At 34.5% G+C, this 26305-nt stretch overlaps 1 long non-coding RNA gene across 1 annotated transcript in view; it reads left to right on the forward strand.

Moving 5' to 3' along the window:
- Positions 1-15528, forward strand: part of LOC309629851 — a 37034-nt gene extending 21506 nt beyond the window's left edge. The window contains exon 2 of the long non-coding RNA XR_014245271.1: positions 14670-15528. This is a non-coding gene — a long non-coding RNA (uncharacterized lncRNA). The remainder of the gene's footprint in view (positions 1-14669) is intronic.
- Positions 15529-26305: the final 10777 nt, after the last annotated feature.

The following is a 26305-nucleotide window of genomic DNA, read 5'->3' on the forward strand; positions in this document are numbered from 1 at the left end:
TCATTACTATCTTTTTCTTATCATATGAGAAATATTGAGGAGGTAGATGAGGGGATTTGGCAACTTATTAGCTGGAGAGGGTCATAGAGAAAGGCACATATAAGTTAGCTTTAAAATTTCTAGACCACATAGCCAGGAGGAAAGTGGTACTGTTAAATGAGATAGGAAGCCAGGAGGGGGAAACAGTTTACAGAAAGACTTCCATGAAACCACATCTTGAAATATAGAGTAGAAATTTGGCCAGTAGATAAAATTTGGGGATTTATTTCTTGGGTGGGAGAGGGGAGGAGGAAATTTATTGAATTAAATGAGCTGTCCCAGCATGAAAGGGGAAAGTAATAGAAAACAACAGGATTTAGGGGAAGGATTATATTAAAAGAGCAGCAGAAAAAGAGGTAGGAGTGGAGAACACTGAGAAGCAAGGTTAAAGAGGTGGAAGAGAAAGAAGCACAGTGTTATGAAAGCCAAGGAGACTTTGTGGAAGGAAGGTGTGGTCAACAGAGAAGTTGAAGAGGATAAGCTCAGAGGAGAGTCTGTGAGATGTCAGAATTTAGCAGGTCATGATGGACACTTGAGAGTCTACTGAGTGAACTGTAGGTGGGGAGTCATATCTACTAAGAATATAGAGTTTGGAAATAGCTGCCTAGTGAGAAGGAAATATTTAGACACTTATCAACATTTAACATAATTATTATGAAAGAATTATAGTTTAACACTCACTCCTAGAGCCAGCAAACTTCTATTTTTGAAGGGCTACCCATCGAAGATTCTTTTGGAAGTGAGGTGTGCTTGAAGATTAAATTAGCAGATTTATAAATTATCTGAACCTGAGTATTCTGAAATGGAATTGGACTCTGGTGAGAGGGTGATGCAGAATAGAGTTTTGTCTTCATCAGTTATTAGCCAGATAACTTTGGTTAGGTGCTTAATCTCTATGAGTCCCTATCTTCATCTGAAAATTGGAATCCTATCACTTCCTTCTTGGCAGGCATGAAAATAAAATACATTGCATTTTTGAGTGCTGGCATAGATGTGGTCAGCCTGTGTAAGGTTGTTTTTCTCTGCCTCTCAGTGCTTTCAGCAAGCCCCCTGCCTGGGTACATTTTTTAGATGTAAGGTTAAATCAGACTAAAGTCAGTCCTGCACAGGCCAAGACTCACTGAAAAGAAACATTTTGATTAATGTCCCAATATCTATTAATGGTACAGACCTTCTTCTAGTTACTCATCTTTAAAGCTCAGTCATCTTTGAATTTTCTTCTTTTCTTCCTCAGAATAATAAATCATCTAAATTATAGCTGTTCATAATGCAGGTTTAGAGTCAGAAAATTTGGATTCAAATCCTGCCTGCACTTATCACTAGATATGAGAACTTAACCTCTCAGACTCTCCATTTCCTCATCGGTAAGATGTAGATAACATTTCTATTTATGATTATAGTTTAGTGATAATTAACTAATGTAGAGTGCTTAGCCCAGGGCCTGACACATAGTAGAGGTTCAATAAATGTTAGTCGCCATGTTAATATTAGTGTCAAGACAGTGTTAAGATTTTCCATGATATCTTGCTCCTCATTCTCCTCTGTACTCAGCTATAACTTGCATAGACTTTTCTAATAACTTACTAAACTTATGTCCGTCCCTAATATGACCCCTTCCAATTGATCACCCTTACCAACTTGCTGGTATACTCTAGACTTTGAAGCACAGCTCTATTGATATCATTATGCTATTAACTACCTTTAGTTCCTTGCAGGATATGTAGCAAATTTTAGGGTAGCATTTATTGCTCTCTTCTGTGGTTCTCTATCCTTCTAACTTTGCTTTCTTCTGTTCCATTTTCTGCATCTGATGCTGACACCCCTGAACTACTCATTCCTCTGAGAATTGCCAATTCTCTACTACTGTTAATGAGAGGGTGGTACATACTTATCTAGATCTACTTTTTCATAGTAACAGAAGATCAAAATAAGAGTGAGCCTGTTCTTATGTGGAATTATCCTAGAAGGAGATACACCATGCCTTTTTATTGTACTTTTTTTTAAAATCAAAGTTTATATTACTGAGAACCATAAGTACTTTCAAAAACATCTCTTGTCCTTGTACTGAAACTATATTAAGAAAACATTGGAAAAGAAATACAATCATTTCAAGATAATTCACATTTTAATGGCTCTATTAAACACTACATTAATAGCTCATTTAAATTGATTTGCACACTTGAAAACATATTTTTAAATGAGAAAAGTGTTTGATTGCTTTCTGACATTGAGAAGAATCTTTTATATAGGAGCAAATGATTCTTTATGTTGATAAACATGTATTCATTTTTAAAAATACTGAGAAATTATAATCAATTTAGAAGAACCATCTATTAAAAATTTTAAATCAAAAATATTATATGCATTTTTTTTTCATTCTGAGATATTTGTTGTTGTTTACTTTTTAAAGAACCTTATTCTATTTGGGCTAAATTAAGCAACTGCTGAAGAATTTAGAAAAAAATACAAAAATATAGGATATAGATACTATTATTTTTACTAGCCAGTAGAATCAGCTTTGTTTTTTTAAAGTAGAGAAATATATGCAAACTTATTTTTGTTTTCTAAAGATTAATCCTGTAAGTCTTTGTGTTAAAAATAGTTTATTCCTGTGTTTTGATGAAAAGAGGGAAACTTTCCCTGATATGCAGTCTATGCTTGCATTTTTATCTAATCAGGTAAACAATTTTAATTAATTCAGTCGCCTCTATGGTGTCTGTGCCCTTTAGGGACTCTTTCATTACACATGCAAATGTGTTCCTAAAATAATGAAAGTGTCATTATCCTGCTTTATCCATTTAGGTGGTCAGGAAGAGAACAAAAAAATCATTAGATGGTGAGGTAATTCTTTTAATATACGGTAATGGAGTTACCTTTGGTATTTCTCTGCCTCATTTTCTTGATCTTTCTCAAACAATGCTCCCCTGTGCAAGACAATGAAGGTGATGAGGGCAAGGATGTCAAGAAAAGATGAACTGAAAATCTTTATACTTCACATTGTCAAAACATAGGTTGGGACTTACTTAAACTGCATTTGATAGAGAATAAGTACCTGCCAGTCTAAGCATGTAAGTTACATAATGTGTAAAAGAATAGTTTAAGAAATTAGGAGGCATTTTAATAAAGCGCTTGATTTTTAAGTTTTTAATCAGGTTTATAATTATGAAATTTAGATCACCGTCTTACCGTTATTCCTAGAAAAAGATACCCACAATGGAGATGAATAATGTCTAGTATATTGAGTCCACTCAGTCCCACTAACTATGAGAATTTGTGGAAGAAGTTTTTGTCACAAGACAGACCTTCATCATGCAAAGTTACTCCAATGCAATGCTTCATACCTCATTTACACGTTCATTTATTTGCCGTGTGTGCCTATCATGTGCCAGAGGGGGAAAACAAATGTTGAAACTAGTCCAATAGAGTTTACATTATAATACCAATCTCAGTAATGGGTGTATGAAAGAGAAAACCAAATATTTAGGCATAGGAAGCATAGTGTACAGAGCTTAAAAAGAGTATCATCTATTTGGGGAACTGCTCTAAATCATTGAAACCTAGATATCAATTGGAGATGATGCTGCAGAAATAGAAGTCATAGAGTGCCTTGGATGCAGAACTTTGATTTTTTTTTTCTGTAGTGAGAGGAAGACATCAAATGTTGAAAAAATGTTACTGTGAAATAAAAGTTTCAATAGAGCAAGCAGTTATTTCCCCAATTGTTCTCTGCCCAGCATAACTAATATAATCATCAAAATTAAGCATGTCCCAAACCGAACACATCATCTAGTTCCAAACACTGGCCTCTGTCCTTTATCCCAGACCTCATCACCCATACCTGAATGGCTACAGTCGGTGTTATTTGATCTCTATGACTAGTCTTAAGAACAGTAAACTATTCTTCATGCTACACCTAGACTAGGTTTCCTAAAGTGCTATGGTTTTATAGCTCATTAGTATCCTTTATGTCAAGTCTGAATGTCTCTCTGTATCAGGAAGCTTCACAGTCTGTCCCTATTTAAGCTTTTAAGCCCTATCAGCTACCACTCTCCCAGAGACTCTATGTTCCATCCACCCAAGTGTCTCCAGTTTTCTTTTTTTTTAATTAATTAATTTATTTATTTTTGGCCATGTTGGGTCTTTTTTGCTGTGCCCAGGCTTTCTCTAGTTGTGGCGCATGGGCTTAGTTGCTCCGCGGCATGTGGGATCTTCCCAGACCAGGGCTCAAACCCGTGTCCCCTGCATTGGCAGGAGGATTCTCAACCACTGCGCCACCAGGGAAGCCCAGGCAGGTGGATTCTTAACCACTGCACCACCAGGGAAGTCCCTCCAGTTTCCTTAAGCAGCATTTGCTCTGTCACCCCTCCAAGCTCATACATGTATATGTGATGTTTATTCCATGGTGAATCCTCTCTCCCTGTGGAAAACTCTTTTCTTTCAAGACTCAGCTCAAATATTGTCTCTATATGAAATTTTCTCTGATACCCAAAGGCAGACCTGGTCTCTCTCTACCTAGAGGGCCCACAGTACTGACAGTTTTCTTTAATTACACTGTTGCCATATTTTATTGATGTTTATACATCTGTCTATCCCAACTGGTGTACGACTTCAAGGATATAGAAATCATCTCTTCCACTCTCCCAGTTCCTGGTATAGTACCTGGCTCCCACTAGATGCAGAATAAATATGAGCAAAATATATAGCACATATAAATAAACCTTTACCTGAATTATCAGGTGCTCCTTTTGTGAACTATTATAATTACAGGTGTAGAAACTGAGGCTCAGAGTTAATATTTGACTTACCCTTTATTACATTGCTAGTTATTGGCTGAGCTGGGACTCGAAATCAGGCCTTCTAATAACACAACATAAATTCTTCAAATCTTAATATCATTTTCTTGGTAAACCAATGATATTCAGCAGAATGTTTAATGTATATAAGAATTTATATTTAAAACAGGGAATTTCTTTTTCTTTGGTATGAAGTAAGCTGTATTTTCATGATATGAGACAGTACCCTTAGTCTGATTGAGGACCAAGAATGAAACTTTGGAATGTCCATAAAAAATTAAGATCTTTACTGAATTTTAGCTGAATTAAGACCTTATTCTTACGTAAGGTTATCACTTTTTGTTCAAAGACATGATTTCCTCAAATTGCATATAGTTAGCTCATACCTTCTTGTCAGATGTATTGAGATACTGAGAGTAAGAAGATTTTAAAAATGTTAGAAATTATTGCTTTTCTGAATGTGCATTTATTTGATAATTGGAATATAATGAAAGGAAACTTACAATTAGATATCAGCGCTACCAATCTTTCAGACACCAGGAAGGTTATAAAAGTGGTCCAAACTCATCTCTTCTTTGAAATAGTTACCGAGTCATGCCCATTGCATTTGGCTTTCCTTGTGGGACATTTTTTAGTCTGTACCTTCAACTTGCTTGGTTTCAAATTCTAATAAAAAGAAGTCTTCGCAGCACAAACAGAAAATCAGTTGACCATGCCTCTCTGTTGCTTAATGATGCTTTGTTTAGAGGGAAAAGAAAACAGAAAAAACAACCTTTGACTGATTTTCATCTCTTGGTATCCTGACACTTTTGGTTCGTTGCATTTATAAAAATCATTTAAGTCTAACAAACAAAAAAGGAAATCCCCCCATTTTGGCAGCCTCATACCAGTGAATTTTGTGGGTTAAGATGGAAGTTTCTAAAACATCAAACTATGAAGATTTAACATGTATCCCCATCATTCTCAACTTTTATTTGTTAAAGATTTAAACATAGACTTTAAAAGTTTTATAGAAGTGAGATGAATTTTCAATCTATAAATAAAAGGAGCGGAGAAACAACAACAAAGCAAACTAGAAGCCAGCAGAAGATGTGCCAGAGAAAAGAATTTGTCACAGCAGAAAATGAGGGAAGTCAAATTGTTAGGTCAAAGTGATGGGAAACTCAGTGAGTGTTTTAACTAAAACTGTCAGACTTTTGAGGATGACTTTACATATCCTTATTCTACCCTTTGTTTGGTTTACGCCATTGCCGGTAGTTTTGGCTGTTGTGATCATAAAATGTTATACTGAAATTTGGAAGCACGAATTTCCCCAATAGTGATAAATTGCTGCTAAAAGTATTTGATCCTTCAGAAGCCTTTTTTATTGTTCTTAGAATTTACAAGCAAGAAAATAAAATCAAGTTAAAGTTGGTCTAATGAAATATACTGATAAAAAGTACTGTAGTGATGATCAAACAATGTAGCCATGGTAAATATCATTTCATAGGGGGAAAAAGCCCACTAATTGAAATGAATTATTCAATAATTATGGGCATAATACATATGATAACTGCATTTCATTTTGTGATAACAGCCTTTCTAAAAAGGCATCTATTAAAGCCAAACTAATAAAACAACACAGGATTATAGAATTTGCAAAAAAAACCTTTAAACTTCATAAGAATGTGATGAATTAAAAAGCATATATTTGCATTTATTTCTCCTCAAAAAGAGTACTTTAGTGATTTTCGAAAAGGTTTTCACTAAGGAAAAATATAAGATGGCAGAGAAATTAAATTCAAACAAAGAACCACTTCAATTTCACTTGCCACTTCCCATTTTTTCTGTGACTTAAAAGCCTATTGATCTGGCATATATCTCCATCAAATTTCAGTTGTTTCAGAAATCTGACTTTGTTACTGAACTCACCCACTTGGTAAATGTCTAAAATGCAGCTCTCCTAATGCAATTCTCTTGATGAACCATTCTTGTTCTGTCCATTTGGCTGTGGTGTACTAGAATCTGCTGAAATGAAACATGAGGAAAAATGCAAATGCAAATGCAGTGTCGAATATAGGTAACAGCTATGTGAATATTGGATTGACCTTCTTTTGGTCAATACTTTTTTCTTTTCTTTGACAGTCTGAAGTAGCTGATTCAATTGGTAGAACTGACAATATAGTAGTTGGAAGAAACCAGGCCAAAACAGCAGGTGTGATTATTTTACTTGCTAGTTTTAGTTCTATTAAAAATAAAGACAAAACTAGTTATCTAGTTTTTTGGCACATTGTGAATGAACGAAATTTAAACATAGTATAATAAACAATGTTATGGAAAACATTTTGGGAATAAACAGGTAAATGCATTTGTGTTCCTTGCAGAGCTATGATATGGCCTGTCAACATGAAAATTGAGTTTACCTGTCTTAGCTCTATAGCAGATCCCTCTTACTTCACCAGCTACTTGGGGAAAACAGAGGAAAGCAAACCAAAAAGAAAATGACCAGGGGAAGGAATCCAGTGGGCAGCACCTGAAACACAACAGGGAGATGTGAGAGCTTTCAACCTATTTTAAAATATCATCTCCAAATATTCAGACTACTGTCAGCTCTGTCATCTATGTCCTTGGACTTGATCCATCAGAACTTTTCCTCCTCTGGGGTGGAGTAGGGGGAGAGAGTGGCACTGAGAATAATCCCTAGAGGTGAGAGTAAGCCACAGCATTGACCTCTATTGGAATAACTTGTCTTTCATTTGCTTCTAACTAAGCTGTAAATCCTTTGTTCTTAATATACAGATTTGAAATTCATGAGCTTTGCAACATCTTCACATCAGGAAAAATAACCCCCCTGCTGTTGAAATCACTTGCATAATTTATATCTTTCAAAATTGGAATTGCATCATTGTCTCCTTTGCAATTAGCCTGTAGTCAAGCCTTTCACCTCATTGAAAGGTCTTTATTTTTTCTTGATTCTTAAGCATTTCTACACTTCTATCTGGCTTATTTGAACACCTTGGGATACTACAGCAATTTATTCTTATCTATATAATAGTTTAGAAGTATAGCTATGTCCAGATTATGTTCAAATTTAATGTCAAACTGTTTTCAAATGTTATTCATGTACTGACTTATGTTGAAAAAATAAGCTAGTGACCTTTCAAACAAATATTATCAATACCTAATAGGAAATCTGTTTAATTCTGAGTGTCATTCTCTTTTCAGTGTTTCTAAAGTGTCTTATATATATTTCTGTCCTAAAAATTATTATATTATAAAATTTCTTCTTTGTGAATATCTTTCTAATTGGACCATAAGCTCCTTGAAATATTGGTTATATCTTATTTACCTATTTATTCCCAATGTGTAGTTTATTACCTGAAATACACTGTTTACTCAATAAATGTTTGTTGGTTCATTTAGCAAATTTTGTTGTACCAAAGCAGACAGATATCATTTATCATGTAAAGAAAATAGCAGTGATGATGCTATTTCAGAATCTAGTTTGATCTACCTTAGTCATTTTCACTGGCATATAACATCCTTGAAAGATGAACATCCGACCTTTTCTCAAAGCTAACATTGAGTAGCAGCTCATTCAAAATTTGCTTACTCTTGTTAGATCAGTATTTATTTTGTCAAGACCATTTTCCATTCTTTGGACCATTATAGAATGAGTCTAAATTATCCTTTATTTGAGAGTCCTTCAAATATTTGAAGGCAGCCATATTTCCTCCTTTACCTCTATTTTAGGCTAAACATTCTAAGTTTTTTCCCTATTATAACATGATTTCCGGATCTCCATTCTTTCTTAGTAATTAATTTAATTATTTGAGAAAAAATAGGAAATGGAAAAATACAGAAAATTCCAATGGTCCCTACACTTTTTCTTCATTTTTCCTATTTAGGAATATGTGTAAATGAAAAAATAAAGTATTCTCTTCTGCCTTTTAATTTTACCTCTCACAGGTAACCATAGTCAACTGTTTGAGTTGGATTCTTCCATAATGTTATCTTTGCTTATTCACACACATACACACACGCGTGTGTGCACACACACACACACGTGTGCGCACACACACACACACACACACCAGGATGCATTTTGGAGTTTTGTTCTATTCCAAAGAAAAAAGATTACTTGCTATAATATCGCTATGTCATTCTTTTTCCCACCGAACCATCATTAGTCATGGCTCTTTTTGCTTACACTCTTATTTGTCAGTGAATCTCTTGAAATGTTGCACGTGGGACTAAATATAAATTCAGATATAATTAACTTTCATTAAGCATTTACTAGATGCCAGGCATTATATTTGTTACTTAAGATGTTATATTATTTTAATTCTAAAAATATTATATGAGGTAGTTAGTATTCCAATTTTACATATAAAATAGGTCTAAAGAGATGAATTAAATTGCTCAAGATCACTCATAGATAGTTGCAAACCTATGTATCTATTTGCTTATTTATGCTCCAAATTGATTCAGAAGGTATTTCAGGCCTTTTTTCAGGGTACACACATATAACCATATATATTAAATGTGAGACAAATAAAAAAGGGAAGCAAAAGAATAGTCAGAACTGAGAATATGAAATTAAGTCAAGAATGAGGCTAGTAAAAAAATAAAATAAAAATGATATACTTGCTATAAATGGCCACAGGTATGATACATATATTCTTAGTGAGCTTGAGACAATGGCCAGTGGTTAGGTTCATAAAACCAATACGATAAAAGAAAAAATCAAATTATTTAAAAAAATATGACTAGACTTGGCACTAAGAATAAAGAATTTCTAAAAAAAGAATAAAGATTTTTTGCTGTATCCTTAAAAAAAAGACTCAGAGGAATATGAGGAAATGAACATTTTCATAAAAGACATAACAATAAATTTCATAGGATTTCTATTTATAATGTCTCTTGATATAGGATCAGTGTCCTGACATCAACCCTGGATTAGTAAGGCAATTCACTAGGAAACCAAGTAAATATTTTTTGCTCTGGATACCCAGAGTTCTGTTTGTTTCTTTCTTTACTAGATCAGTGGTAAAGTTTAGAACATCCAGAGGAAAAAATGGATTGCAAGTCTTTCTAGTAATATGTATATATGCTGTTATTGAACTTCAGGTAATCATAGATAATCGTAGGGTAAATGGTTAAAAATCATGTGTCATTACAAGGACAGCTATTATATTTGGGCATTAAATATAGACCTTAGACCTGGGAGTGGAATTGTGATAAATTGGATATCATTTCACCTCAAGTGCTCTTTCTAGGCTGTCTGTAAATGTAGACTTCTCATTGCAGAGTACAGAGGAATAATTATTTGAATTGATCTGGCAATTATGCCTCCATTAATATTGACTAAGTTTATTATGAGTAGTTAAATATGCCCAACCTGAATTACTTCTCTCCTGTTTTATTTCTACTGCTTCTTCCAAGCCTTATTCCCCATTAAAAAAAAAAATCCAACGTTGGTTCCCGTTGTCATTTCCCAGAAGGCAGGAAACAGGCAGTAGTTAACTATCATAAAATGTCATAGTAAGTGGACATTCCTAGGGCCACACATCTGCAAAAAGACTATGTCTTGAGGGAGTAGAAAATGAACTGCTGAAGTCATTCTGCATTTTTTACCAGGAATATCATTGCCAGGCTTGCAAAGTCGGAATGTGTAAACTTTCCTACATTATGAATCCCTGTTGGTGAGAGCAACAGCAGGAAATCTTATGTAAACCAGTCCTTCCCTCTGAATGGAATGACATGTTTTTTATTGAAGGCAGTCCCAAATATTGCCGGTAGCTGTTGTTCTTGGAGAGAATGGTGAGAGTGGTTTAGACTAGAATTATTTTTCCACCTTTGCAGACAGCAGTGGAGCACCTCATCTCCATCAGCTGGTTGGGCACAGAGACTGGAAAGGGGCAGGACATCTGAAATGAGATGAGAATCACAGAGTGAAGTAAGTCAGAAAGAGAAAAACAAATACCATATGCTAACACATATATATGGAATCTAAGAAAAAAAAAAAAAAAAAAAGGTCATGAAGAACCTAGGGGTAAGATGGGAATAAAGACACAGACCTACTAGGGAATGGACTTGAGGACATGGGGAGGGGGAAGGGTAAGCTGGGACGAAGTGAGAGAGTGTCATGGACATATATACACTACCAAACGTAAAATAGATAGCTAGTGGGAAGGGGTGGGATAGGGAGGGTGGGAGGGAGGGAGATGCAAGAGGGAGGAGATATGGGGATATATGTGTATGTATAACTGATTCACTTTGTTATAAAGCAGAAACTAACACACCATTGTAAAGCAATTCTACTCCAATAAAGATGTTTAAAAAAAAAAGAATCAGGCTTCATCTGGAACATGCCTGAAATGTGAGGCCTCGGTGGCAGTTATGGGGACAAAGGTTTTGCTTCTATAGGCAGGCACTTGCTGGGCTGGTGTGGTTAGCAGGCAGGTAGAGAGGAAACTATGTAACTGCTAAGATAGGCTGAACTAAACAAGGCCAACCTTGTTCTACTTCCAAACAACTAAACTTTTGAAGCCAAATTAGCCTCCTTCCATAAAATATAAATTTTGGATAGAAATTTTTTAAAAACTCAAACTTTTGGTTTTTGTGTATATTCAATTCATAGACTATGGGAACTTGGAGTATGACAAAGAATAAATAAAACTATTGGAAAATTTCAAACTAAATCTTTTGATTTTTGTTACTTTTGAAAGTGTTTATAGAGGAAGGAGTTCTAATTGATCTAATCAGATTAAAATAAAGGGAGACAAATTGCTATGTAGAAATGCTGACAGAAGATTGGGTCCTAATTCTGTTTAGAGGCAGTTTCTAATCCTTAATCTGATACCATATATTTTATAACTGTGGCCGTCTCTTCACTTTCTGGTACACAGTTTTCTCATTCTTCAAATGCAAGTTTGTATTAGTCTGCTTCCAAGGGCTCTTTTAGGAGCATACATTTGTAAGTCTATTGTATAAAGAGCTATCTTTTTTTTAATATATAAAGATTTATTTCTAGTCACATCTTCAATTTTATATCTCAAATAAAAGCTGATAATTTTTCCCAAATCCCTCTGTCAGCTGGAATTACTGATTCCCAGTAACATTTACTAGCAGAGAACATGACTTGTTAAACCTTAAGAAATCAAGAGAATGTTGAGATTACTTTAATCTCCCTGCTGTGAACAACCAAGCTAAGGCATCTTGATTTACTACATGGCTCTTTCCTCATCATGCTTTTTTACATATTCATCTCTAAAGGTACAGAAAAATCAGTTGAAATATATTACCTGCATAAATAATAAAAATGAGAAACTAGGTATAATTAATAATTTTTATTGAACATTTTGTTTTCTGTGCACATTAGCACCCATGATGGTGCTCATTTTTCTCTTTATTGTCCAGCCACTGAAAGAAAGACATTTTAAAACTCTCTGTCTGCCTTATTGCCTTACAATATAGGAAAGACTATAATTTTCTTGCAGTCAAAAACTGCTCTTATTTTTCCCCTTAGAGAATAATATTGATGCCCAAACTGAGCAATGCATGCTCTGTATCTGAGTAGTCTGCATAAAGTTTGCAACATATCACTTATAAAATTAAGACATACATGAGAATATTTTGCAAGTTGGGAAATGCTTATATTTACTTAATGAATTGTCAGCTGAAACTCTGATCTTAGTATATCGAAATGTAGAAATTCAAATTATACCTATGTTGAACGGTGCTTCATGCAAAATGTTGCTTTGTTTCAAAGGATGCATTAGGAGAAGATTGTAGGAAACTGGTAATTAAAAGTTACTTTTAAAGAAAAAATAAGTATATTTTCATAATTAAAATTTATATCTTTAGATATTTAAAAAGTGGATAATGGCCTAGAAAGTCAACAATAAAATATCTATTTTAAGGTAATGGATCCTAACTATAAAATATTAGAACTCTTTTTAAAAAAAAATTTTATTGGAGTATAGTTGATTTACAATGTTGTGTTATTTTCTTCTGTAGAGCAAAGTGAATCAGTTATACATTTACATATATCCACTCTTTTTTTAGATTATTTTCCCATATAGGTCATTACAGAGTATTGAGTAGAGTTCCCTGTGCTATACAGTAGGTCCTTATTTGTTATCTGTTTTATATATAGTAGTGTGTATATCTCAGTCCCAATCTCCCACTTCATGCCACCTCCCCACCCCCACCGGTAAGCATAAGATTGTTTCCTACATCTGTGACTATTTCTGTTTTGTAAATAAGTTCATTTGTACCATTTTTTTTAGATTGCACATATAAGTGATATCATATGATATTTGTCCTTCTCTGTCTGACTTACTTCACTCAGTATGACAATCTCTAGGTCCATCAATGTTGCTGCAAATGACATTATTTTGTTCTTTTTTATGGCTGAGTAATATTCCATTGTATATATGTACTACATCTTCTTTATCCATTCCTCTGTCGATGGACATTTAGGTTGTTTCCATGTCCTGTCTGTTGTAAATAGTGTTGCAATGAACATTGGGGTGCATGTATCTTTTTGAATTATGGTTTTCTCAGGGTATATGCCCACAAGTGGGATTGCTGGATCATACAGTAGCTCTATTTTTAGTTTTTTAAGGAACCTCCATACTGTTCTCCATAGTGGCTGTACCAATTTACATTCCCACCAACAGTGTAGAAGGACCCCCTTTTCTCCACACCCTCTCCAGCATTTATTGTTTGTAGATTTTTTGATGATGGCCATTCTGACTGGTGTGAGATGATACCTCATTGTAGTTTTGATTTGCATTTCTCTAATAATTAGTGACGTTTAACATCTTTTCATGTACTTTTTGGCCATCTCTATGTCTTCTTTGGAGAAATGTCTATTTAGATCTTCCACCCATTTTTTTTTTTTTTTGACATTGAGCTGTATGAGCTGTTTGTATATTTTGGAGATTAATGCCTTGTCTATCGCTTCATTTGCAAATATTTTCTCCCGTTCTGTGGGTTGTTTTTTCATTTTGTTTATGGTTTCCTTTGCTGTGCAAAAGCTTTTAAGTTTAATTAGGTCCCATTTGTTTATTTTTGTTTTCATTTTCATTAGTCTAGGAGGTGGGTCAAAAAAGATCTTGCTGTGATTTATGTCAGAGAGTGTTCTTCCTATGTTTTCCTCTAAGAGTCTTATAGTATCCAGCCTTACATTTAGGTCTCTAATCCATTTTGAGTTTATTTTTGCATATGGTGTTAGCTTATCGCTGAATTTGGTAAAATTTCAGGATACAAAATTAATACACATAAATCTCTTGCATTCCTATATACTAACAGCAAAAGATCAGAAAGAGAAATTAAGGAAACAATCCCATTTATCATTGCATCAAAAAGTATAAAATACCTAGGAATAAACTTACCTAAGGAGGCAAAAGACCTATACTCAGAAAACTGTAAGATACTGGTGAGAGAACTCAAAGATGACAGAAACCGATGACGAGATATACTATGTTCTTGGGTTGGAAGAATCAATATATCAATATTATCAAAATGACTATAGTACCCAAAGCAATCTGCAGATTCAGTGCAATTCCTATCAAATTACCAATGGCATTTTTCACAGAATTAGAACAAACAATATTACAATTTGTATAGAAACACAAAAGACACCACATAGCCAAAGTAATCTTGAGAAAGAAAAATGGAGCTGGAGGAATCAGGCTCCCTGACTTCAGACTATACTATAAAGCTACAGTAATCAAAACAGTATGGTACTGGCACAAAAACAGAAATATAGATCAATGGAATAGGATAGAAAGCCCAGAGATAAACCCACACACCTATGGTCACCTAATCTATGACAAAGGAGGTAAGAATATACAGTGGAGAAAAGACAGTCTCTTCAATAAGTGGTGCTGGGAAAACTGGACAGCTACATGTAAAAGAATGAAAGTAGAGCTCTTTTCTATCAATGAACCATGTTCATGTAATTTTAAAAAATCAGTGGTCATATTCACTCAAAAAATATTTTATTATGAAGTCCACATGTAGTATATGAGAAATACACACATGACTGAGGTATGGTTCCCTTTCAAGAATTTTATACTAACATGGGAAAGATCTAAAAACCACTGAGTATAAAGAAAAAGGGTAGGAAAAACTAAGTGCTAATAAGAGATACAATAATTGAAATTTAAAGGAAGATGAGTATAATTTTGATTAGGGGAAGCCTCAATGAAAGAGGGATCCTATGAGTTAACCCATGAAAGAAAAGTAAGATTTTGATAGGCAGAGAGGAGAGGTTAGGTGTTGTGTTCTACTTAGAAACAATAGAGTTCAGATGTGTGTGAGAACAGGGCATATCCAGAGAATAAGTTAAGTGTGAATGGTCAGTGATTCAGATGAACTGATAGATGGAGTGGGAGATAGAAAAAAAATGAAGATAAAATCATGGAAAGTAGTCAAACTATCAAAGGAATTAGAATTTTATTCTTTAAAATAAAGAAGCAAATTAAATTTTTTCCAAAGGGGACTCTCATGATTCAACCTGCATTTTAGAAAAATAATAGAGTGGTAGTTGGTAAAAGTATTTAAGACAGTAAATCCAATGACAAATTTCAAAGGGATAAATAAATATTACAACATCAGATTGATTTTTAATTCAAATATTTTACATATTTTGTTTTAATTTAAGAATGTTTCTCAGTTTATAAATTTGATGGCTTATTGAGACTTCAAAAATCTGTGTTTTAATTTAGAATGAGAATATATTAAAGTATTTCTTGGAAAACTGAACATTGGCAAACATTTATAGAAGGTAAGGAAGCAATAGTAGATGCTGTGGACCATGTAGGTCCCCATTACAACAACATACAAGCCAGATTAATTGTAAAAAAATATGTTTTTAAAAGCATTGGAGATCTGTGGAAGCAGAGAGGATTAAGTGAATGGAAATTCCAGTCATTTCCTTCTCTATGGTCATTTCTAGACTCAAATTGGGCTGGCAATTGGGAGTGCCTGAGCAGAGGAATGTTATAAGGGGAAGAGAAACTTGCAATGATTCTGCTTGCTGAGCACAATATGGAAAATTTTTGATCCTTAAAAGATCCAAAAGACCAATTTTTTTTTTTTCTACCATACACTTATTGAAGTCTGGATCATGTAGGTTGTAGGGAGCTTTAAAAAATTGGACTTGAAATAGCCCATAGTCTTCCATTATTTAGAAAAACAAGTCCTACTTCAGGAATATGCCTGCCTGAAACTCATGACTGGTCACCTCTACAAAATATTTGCCAAATTTAAAGTAGTGTGGCATATGGTAAACCAAAGAGCAAAGCTCAAAACCTCTGAAGGCAATATTAAATTTCTCACAAACATTCTGTCTAAGGAGTTTCAGATCCAGGCACTTATCAAAAGCATGGAAGGGAAATCGCTGTGATACAGGGAAGAACCAGAAGCCCACTGGGTATTATTCCCCAGTGCTCATATAATCTGCCTAAAAGAGGGAAGCAGAAACCCTGAGTTGTTTCCTGTTTTGGGCAATTGTGAATAAAATTACTATGAATATTTGCAGACAAGTCTTTGTGTGAACATGATTTTTCAGTTCTTTTGGAGAAACATCTAGAAGTGAGATTGGTGTTCCATGTAGTAAATGTATGTCAAACTATATAAGAAATTCCAAACTGTTTTCCAAACTGTCTGTACCACTTTGCATTTGTATTAGAAATATTTAAAATTTCTAGCTGTTCTGAATGCTTCCAACACTTGGTATGATTAGGCTTTAATGTCAGCCATTCTCATAAGGATATCTCTGTACAGCAAATTTTTGCCCCCTACATCTGTATCTTTTTTTTTTCAATTAAAAAATTTTTTATTGGAGTATAGTTGATTTACAATGTTGTGTTAATTTCAGGTGTACAGCAAAGTGATTCAATTATACATATACATATATTCATTCTTTTTCAGATTCTTTACCTATATCACCTTCTCAACAGTGTTTTACAAAATCAGAAATTAAAAATTTTTATTAACTCCAGTTTACCCATTTTTACTTTTATGGTTTATCCTTTTTGTGACATATCAAAATAAAATAAATAAGACAACATTAGGAGAGTGAGAAGGCAATCCAAGTGGGAGAAAATATTTGCAATATATCTTTCCAATACATTAATTATATTCAGAATGTATGAAGGGTTCCTACTAATCACTAAGAAAAGGAAAACCCAATAGAAAAAAATGGTCAAAAATGTGAACAAACCTTTTTTAAAAGTGATAGCCATATAGCTAATACTCACCTGAAGAGATGGATGCTCAACTTCATTAGTCATCAGGGAAATATAAATTAAAACCACAGTGGGATACTAACGTACTTAATAATGGCTGAACTGCAAACAAAGCAAAAACCAGACAGAAGCACACCTAGTGTTAGCAAAGATGCAGAGCAGTTGGAACACTAGTACACTGCTGATGGTAGTGCACATTGGTAAATTCCTTTAGAAAACCACTTGCCAACATGTACTGAGGTCGAACACATGTAGACTCTGTCATCCAGCAATTCCTTTCCCATGTAAATGCCCATAGGAATCCATACATATGTTCACCCAAAGATGTGTAGTAAAGTGGTCATAGCAGTATTATCCAAAACAGCCCAAACTGAAAAATACCTGAATTTCCATCTGTTATTCCAGTATGGAAAAATAAAATGTGCCATAATTACATAGTAATGAAAATGAGCAATTTACAACTACACACAATATGCATAAATCTCACAAATATAATGGTGAGTGAAAGAGGTCAGACACAGAGTTTAGACTTTATGATTCCATTTACATCAGAATAAAAACAGAAAAGCTAAGCTGTTAGAAATCAGAATGGTGTTAAAATCTGATGTGTGGGTGGGTGTTGTTTACATGGCTCTGTTAAGTTTGCAAAAATATAGCTAACTGTACTATTATGATATATGAATTTATTTGTATGTATATTTTTCCAGTAAAAATTAAGACTAACTTAAAATATTCTTTGTGTAAAATATAGCAAAATAACAAGATAACTAGATAAAGACCCTGGAACATTCACCCACCTGTGTATTTGTCTCCAGTAATTTTAATCTTCTGTATTTAAATTTGATACACAAATTGAATATTTAAATCAAAGATTAGCATTCAGATAAATAGTGATAATGTTTGTTAAAAGATTCACACATATAAATTTTTAAAAATCTTAACAAAATACCTTTATTTTATCTTAAAATACAATATTAGTTACAACATAACTTATAACATTACTTATAAAAATTACTTATAAAAATTTCATCCTATCACCATCATTTTTCTTTTCTTGATCCTATTAACATTATGTTATTATTATTATTATGAGAAAGAATATAAATTAACAAATTTTTCTTTTACCCCAATAAGAAAGAGACAAAAAGAAACCTCTGGGACTTGCAGGCCAATCACATTGCACTGCTTCTTCTATTTTTTGTGCTATTTTGTATTGGGGATGGGGAGTAATTGCAAGATAGTGTTACCATTTATTTGTCTAAAATTGCATCCATCTCCACTATTAACTATTCTTATTAACTTTGCTTTATAGTACTTCTCTCAGTTTGTTCTTATTCATTGTTTTTACTTGTTTCTTTGTTTATTGTCTGTTTACTGGGTCCCCCCACCCCAAACATACTACAGTGTAAGTTACATGAGTGCAGGAGCTTTGTTTTGTTTAATGCAGTATGTTAATCTCAAAGAACAGTGTCTGTCATGAATAACTCAAATATCCATTGAATGAAAGAATAAATATTAAAATATTAATCCAAATTAATGAATTTCAAACTTGAAGTTTCCCCCTTATTTTTCCCTTTTAGTGTTGCCCTAGTGATGACAATTGTATTAAGATCTAATCTAACATCTTACCCAAAAAATGTGGGCAAAAGTCGTTTCCTAACTTAAAAATGCATAAAAATACAATTTATTTTTATTAAACCAGGAGATATAAAATTTGTCATTATTTGCATTTAAAAATATGTATATAATTTGTTCTTACAATTCATTTGGTAAACTTAACATTATATTAGTGACTGGCTTTGATTAAAACATAAGCTTAAGGGCTTCCCTGGTGGCGCAGTGGTTGAGGGTCTGCCTGCCAATGCAGGGGACACGGGTTCGAGCCCTGGTCTGGGAGGATCCTACGTGACGCGGAGCAGCTGGGCCCGTGAGCCACAATTGCTGAGCCTGCGCATCTGGAGCCTGTGCTCCGCAGCAAGAGAGGCCGCGATGGTGAGAGGCCCGTGCACCGCGATGAAGAGTGGCCCCGCTTGCCGCAACTGGGGAAGGCCCTCGCGCAGAGACGAAGACACAACACAGCCATAAATAAATTAAAACAACAACAACAACAACAAAACTTGACCTTTAAAAAAAAAAAACAAAAAACAAAACATAAGCTTAAAAAGGTGTTTAGACTGCAAAATTCAGGGAAATTGTTTCTGAAATTGTGTTCTGCCTTCTTCTACCTGAAAAATAATTGTGCCTAAAAGTTATTTGCTTGCTTGCTGAACATAATAAAGCTTTTTAGATTGGCTACCCTACCCCTACATTGTCAGGGTACTAGACATTCTTACACTGCCTTCCATGCTGCTCATAGTAACTTGTATTTAATTGTTAGAGCAAGGCAAAATAGCAGTAAGTCAAGGACTATTTGTGTTGGAAAAAAAATCAATCCTGGAATTTCACAAAAGGTGATGCTTTCTTAAGAAATTGGTGTGATTAAAATAGAGAGATGATTAAATATGCCTTGGGGAATAAAGTGGTTGTGTTAAATCATCCTTTGAATGTCATTTATAAATGAAAAGGCACTGATTTTTTTTTAAAGATAGGATTTTTGAGGACATAATATAACTTATGGAAATAACTGCTTAACCTTGGATTCAATAATTGCTTTTTAAGATCTGCTATCCATTTGAGGAGGTCAATCCATTATATATGTTAGTGAAAGAGTAGGATAAGAAATGCTTTGAAATTCGTTTGTGTATATATACCATGATATAAACTGGTCAGCAAATAAACACAATGTTTGGATTCATCTATAACTATAGCCTAGTACAATAGTTGAATATGGTCAAAATGCATATTCCTTAAGAAAAGATAAATCAGTTTGCACTAAGACTATTTAGTCAGAGAATGTGTAATACAATCTAGAAATATTTTGAAAAAGTTTAAAGAATAATGCATTCATTCTAAATAGTGACTTTTTCTTATTTACACAACAGTGTTCTCTAGACTGGCTGGCTAACTGAGTATAGAAAGTTTTACTGTAAGATTGAGATGTCCATAAAGTTTGTATAAAAAGAGAAAGTCCTCCCCACAAAAAATCTTTATGGTTAACCAAGGGTCAAGGATGTGAGCAAACATTAAGCTGTGGAGAAATATGGTGGTTGCAAGTTATTGCCTCTTCCTCTGGATTTGATGGCTAAGTATCTTTGCCAAGAGGGAGTAACTTCTCACCAATGATTTATGAGTTGAGGATGCTAATTGAAAGGAGACGTTAGAAATATTGACAATGTGCTACATACATTTTGTGGTAGTCATGGAGGCACAGCGCTTCAATCTCCCTTCAAGAAAAAACTTGACCTTCCAGCTGCAAAGAGTGTAGTTACCTATCACCCCAGCTCATAGACGCTTCAGGATTCATCTCACTTTTCCTGGTGGGTCCAAGGTCTTCCTGGCCAGTCACCAACCAATAACTGAGCATGACAGTGGTAAAAGGGCCAGATTTATTCAACCCAATGCAGGACAACTTTAACTGGCAAACCTTATTGTTCTCAACTAGACTGGCCAAAACTTAGTCAAGATCTGCATAAAGGCCTCCCTGCCCAATCCTACTTTCTCTTTGCATTACTTTCACAGGTGTCAGATCTATATCATGGTCTGAAGACTTTCTCTGTCCAATCCTACTTCCTCTCCCTTTTATTTTATTTCTTATTGATATTGATTATTTCTTATTGATTTCTTATAGTTGATTTACTCTCTTCCTTTTACTTTTCATAGGCATTGCCTTTCCCCCCCCAAAACTTCTTATGTTCATCACTTCATTCCATCATCTGTTTCTTGCTAAATATGTATAAATTTACATTCATATAATTTTATTTAAGGCTGTTGCATATTGTGCTGGTTAATTATGTCAAAAGCCTGATACCCTGAAAGCACTGTCCTTTTTGCCTTGCCCACCAGGCTTCAAGCAGCAACTGTATGTATGTATTTGGGTTCTAAACCTCCATGTAGTGATGCAGTAATCTACATGTTGAGTTATGTTAGACCGTATGTCCCTATCTAGACTAAATCAATGGCTATCTCTCCTGGCTTCATAATGTAATCACTTGGGCAACTTTTAAATAGATTGATGCCAAAATCCCATTCCAGAGATTCTTATATAATTGGTTCAGGGTGGAACCAAGGTTGAGAAACATAAACTCAGTGTTGAGAAAGTAGACTCTTTGGCCCTTATCTCTTGAAAATACATCCTGATTTTAGCCTCAGAATTTCATCATTCTTTAACAAGAAGATACACGGAAAGGCAACACACAGAAGTAAGTAAGCATTTGCTTCAATCTCTGCCCATTTAAGCTACCCCTAATAAAATCTCACATGCTAGAACTGAGGCTCAATTTTTGTATTTCCAAATGGCATATTGTTGACCTGTATCATAAATCCTAATTAGTAGAGACCATGAGCTCCTTCAAAGGTGGGACTGTGCCATTAATACTGCTGATCAGATGCCAGGAAACATAACACAAGCTTTGGAAAAATTGATCTCTCCATATCAATGTGGACTTTTCTTATTATTAAACAACAAGTAAAACAGCTATTTTTTTCTTTTTATGTCATTTACTAAGTTATGCTTAATTCTCAACCGTTTCTTTTATTTGGTTTTGTTTTTCTATTTTTAGTTTGTACCCATGATTTCATGTTACCTCAAGCACTTTTAATTAAACAAATAATAAATTAAAAGACACGGCATTCTCACCAACAGTGCAAGAGGGTTCCCTTTTCTCCACACCCTCTCTAGCATTTACTGTTTGTAGATTTTTTGATGATGGCCATTCTGACTGGTGTGAGATGATATCTCATTGTAGTTTTGATTTGCATTTCTCTAATGATTAATGATGTTGGGCATTCTTTCATGTGTTTGTTGGCAATCTGTATATCTTCTTTGGAGAAATGTCTATTTAGGTCTCTGCCCATTTTTGGATTGGGTTGTTTGTTTTTTTGATATTGAGCTACATGAGCTGCCTGTAAATTTTAGAGATTAATCCTTTGTCAGTTGCTTCATTTGCAAATATTTTCTCCCACTCTGAGGGTTGTCTTTTTGTCTTGTTTATGGTTTCCTTTGCTGTGCAAAAGCTTTTAAGTTTCATTAGGTCCCATTTGTTTATTTGTGTTTTTATTTCCATTTCTCTAGGAGGTGGGTTACAAAGGATCTTGCTGTGATTTATGTCATAGGGTGTTCTGCCTATGTTTTCCTCTACGAGAGTTTGATGGTGTCTGGCCTTACATTTAGGATGGACGTTCCTTAAAAAACTAAAAATAGAACTACCATATGACCCAGCAATCCCACTACTGGGTATATACCCTGAGAAAACCATAATTCAAAAGGAGTCATGTACCAAAATGTTCATTGCAGCTCTATTTACAATAGCCAGGACATGGAAGCAACCTAAGTATCCATCAACAGATGAATGGATAAAGAAGATGTGGCACATATATACAATGGAATATTACTCAGCCATAAAAAGGAATGAAACTGAGTTATTTGTAGTGAGGTGGATGGACCTAGAGACTGTCATACAGAGTGAAGTAAGTCAGGAAGAGAAAAACAAATACCGTATGCTAACACATATATATGGAATCTAAAACAAACAAACAAACAAAAACAAAAACAAAAAAAGGAAATTGTCAGAAGAACCTAGGAGCAAGATGGGAATAAAGATGCAGACCTACTAGAGAATGGACTTGAGGATACGGGGAGGGGGAAGGGTAAGCTGGGACAAAGTGAGAGAGTGGCATGGACATATATACACTACCAAACGTAAAATAGATAGCTAGTGGGAAGCAGCCACATGGCACAGAGAGATCAGCTCGGTGCTTTGTGACCACCTAGAGGGGTGGGATAGGGAGGGTGGGAGGGAGGGAGATGCAAGAGGGAAAAGATATGAGGACATATATATATGTATAACTGATTCACTTTGATATAAAGCAGAAACTGACACACCATTGTAAAGCAATTATACTCTAATAAAGATGTTTAAAAAATAAAATAAAAGACAAGGCGTAATTGTGAGCACAAATCAAAATGACCCAATCCTCAGAATCTTAGCTCAAGCCGTCATTTCCTGGTTTGTTTACTACTTGTACCCATCAATATCAGCACATTTACAGAGCCCACTGACACCATAGTGCTCGTGTAGTTTAATTAAAAGGAAGAAATCTGCATCTTAATCTGTAAAAGCTATTCATAATAATGGATGATAGTGGGATGTTTATTAGCAGATCAACAGTTAAAAATTACTTGCCACTTACTCTTTCCTCAAGTTTATATGGTATAATATACATGCTAATTTTATATTAGGTACAAGAGTTGATAAATTGCTCTTAGAATATAGAGATTATAGTGATGGTTCTTTTTTATTAATTCAATTTTATTAAACAATGATATACTGAAAAGGAATAATTTAAAAGGGAATAAAGCAAACATTTTTACAAGACATACTATCACCTCAATTTTGCATAGTTTGTATAATGAAACATAGCATGAATATAAATATGAAAAACAAATTGCAGAGGAAATAAATATCTACCTCTAGCTATCACATTTTTTGGGGGTGGATTAGTTGAGCATGGTATATAAACAGATATACTATTTCCTGTCTCTAGAGATTCAATATGGTTTTCCTACAATTTAGTTTTCATTCACAGAAATACCAACTGCAGAAATGTAATTGGCCTATTATTGAGTCAAATAAGGAATATTTTTGTAAAATGCTACGAGTACTTTTTCACCTAATGAGTAAAAGCCGAAGCATACTGCTGACATATTGGTAACTAAATTCATTTGGCTTAGTACACCATCTGCTGTGTCAGCAATAATTTATACTGTGATATCTCAGTTTAGGTGTAGGATAAAAGTCACAAACAGTAGACAATGAAAGGACATAATTCAGGATAGCCTAAACAGTATTTTAAAAAATCTTAATTAGGTGTCCTATTTAAAAACTGGAAGATTTCGCATAAAAGAATGCAGAATCTGGCTTTTCTTGAAAAAGCAAAAGATTTCCAAATGCTACTCCCACATTCACCCCGGGAAACATAGTGGAGCCAAGCATGCCTAATTTTTTTTTTTCCAAAATAATGAAACAAGTCATTCTATGTGCTAAAAGAAAGAGTCAGGAAATGTCTGTAGAGAAACCAAGTGTCTGCTTGAGAAAGAATCCTTCCTCATGGATATTACCAGTGGCAAAAAAAGTTGCCACTTCTAACAAAAAATTTTACTTCCCTGAAGAAATGTTGGTTGGATGCCTTAAGTCACATATTTCATTATGTCTCTTTTTCCCTAGCAGACAGGAAACTCAAAGCCAACATGAAATGCTGAAAGTCTCCCCAAATCTGCTCTTCTCAAAATCTTTCCTAAACCAATAACTGGAATCTCTTTTCTTCTAGTTGCTTAGAGCAACAACTTCAAGGTCATTTTGAATCATCTTCTTCTGTCAGAACTAAGTTTTAAACTAAAATGTCACCTCATTGGCCTCTATTGCTAACGTTTGAAGACTGAGTGGAGGTTTTTCACTTCCTGGTGAGAAAAGCAATCCAGTATGGGGGATGAAAGCCGGGGAGTAAAACTGGGGTAGGCATTTTAGAGCCACAGGGGTCTCTGTCTCATTTCGGAGAACCGCATCTTTGAGTGCCACTGACTGCTGGTGACATCTGGGCTTATTGATTAGGTACCATGTAAAGGCTGGCCTGGTGGGCCATGGTTTCTGCTGCATCACAAATCACCTCTCTTAGAGTGACAGCTTTCCATCTGCCTTTGCTGCACTAAGGAAGCACCCATTTCAGGGTTATTGTACCCATTGCCATTTTAACCAAAGTGAGATTTATACAACTGTCAACTGGCTAGATGGTTCTGTCAGGGTTCCCTGGTCCCTCAGTCTAAAAAACCCATGGAATCTTCCATCTTATCCCTTGCCCCCATTATCTACATACACATGAAACACTTTTTACCCTTCTCCAAATGTACTTAACATATTATGTATTTTATTTATGTTGCTGTTGTTTGTCTCTCCTATTAAAATATAAGCTCCACAGAAGTTTTTAATTTCATTTTTACTGCTATATCCTCAGCTCCTAGAACAGAGTCTGCTTAATAGTAAACACCCAATAAATATTTGATGAGTTATTAAATGCCATCCTTTACTACCAAATGTACCTTCATGTTGCCTTGTGTTGAAGTGTGATGGGGTATAAATTAATAAGTTATAAGAAGAAGAACAAAAGAAAAAATTTAATGCCTGTAGATTTATATCCATTAAAAGCATAGCAGTGGTATGATATTAGTTACTGTGGAAGGCAGAATAATGGCCCCACAAAGATATCCATGTCCAAATTCCTGCAAGTTGTGAATATATTACCTTACAGGGCAAAAAGGAATTAAGGTTGCACATGGGGTTAAGGTTGTTAATCAGTTGACCTTAAAAAAGGGAGATTATTTGGGATTTGGGGGCAGATGCAATGTAATCACAAGGATCCTTAGAAGTGGAACAGGGAGGCAGAAGAAGAGGACAGAATGATGCAATGTGAGAAGGACTTGACCCACAGGTGCTGGCCTTGAGAATGGAGGAAGGGACCATGAGCCAAGGAATACAGGCAGCCACTAGAAGCTGGGAAAACAAGGAAATTGATTCTCTCTTTAGATTCCAGAAAAAAATGAATTCCTTGATTTTACACCAGGGAGACTTATGCCACACTTCTGACCTCCATAATTATAATCTATTTTTGTTGTGTAAGACACATTTGTGGTAGTTGTTTATAGCAGTAATGGAAAAATGTATACAGTTACATCAGACATTTTAATTGTTGACTTTCTACTGATAAGATAAAAGAACTCTTATGTATATATTTTCATTAAAAAAAATACTTGCACATGCTTTGCCTTTCAAGAGATCAGAGTACTCTTTTTTTAATTGAAGTATAGTTGATTTACAAAATCATGTTAGTTTCAGGTGTGCAGCACAGTGATTCAGTTATATATATATATATATATATATATATATATATATATATATATATACATATATATATATTCCTTTTTCAGATTATTTTCCCTTGGAGGTTATTATACTAGGTCTTGTTGATTATCTATTTTACATACATTAGTGTGTGTATGTTAATCCCAACCTCCTAATTTATCCCTCCCCCAACCCTCTTTCCCCTTTGGTAACCATAAGTTTGTTTTCTATGTCTGTG

This window comes from Balaenoptera borealis (genome assembly GCF_965194805.1).
Source record: "Balaenoptera borealis genome assembly, chromosome: 5".
Lineage (NCBI taxonomy): Eukaryota > Metazoa > Chordata > Mammalia > Artiodactyla > Balaenopteridae > Balaenoptera > Balaenoptera borealis.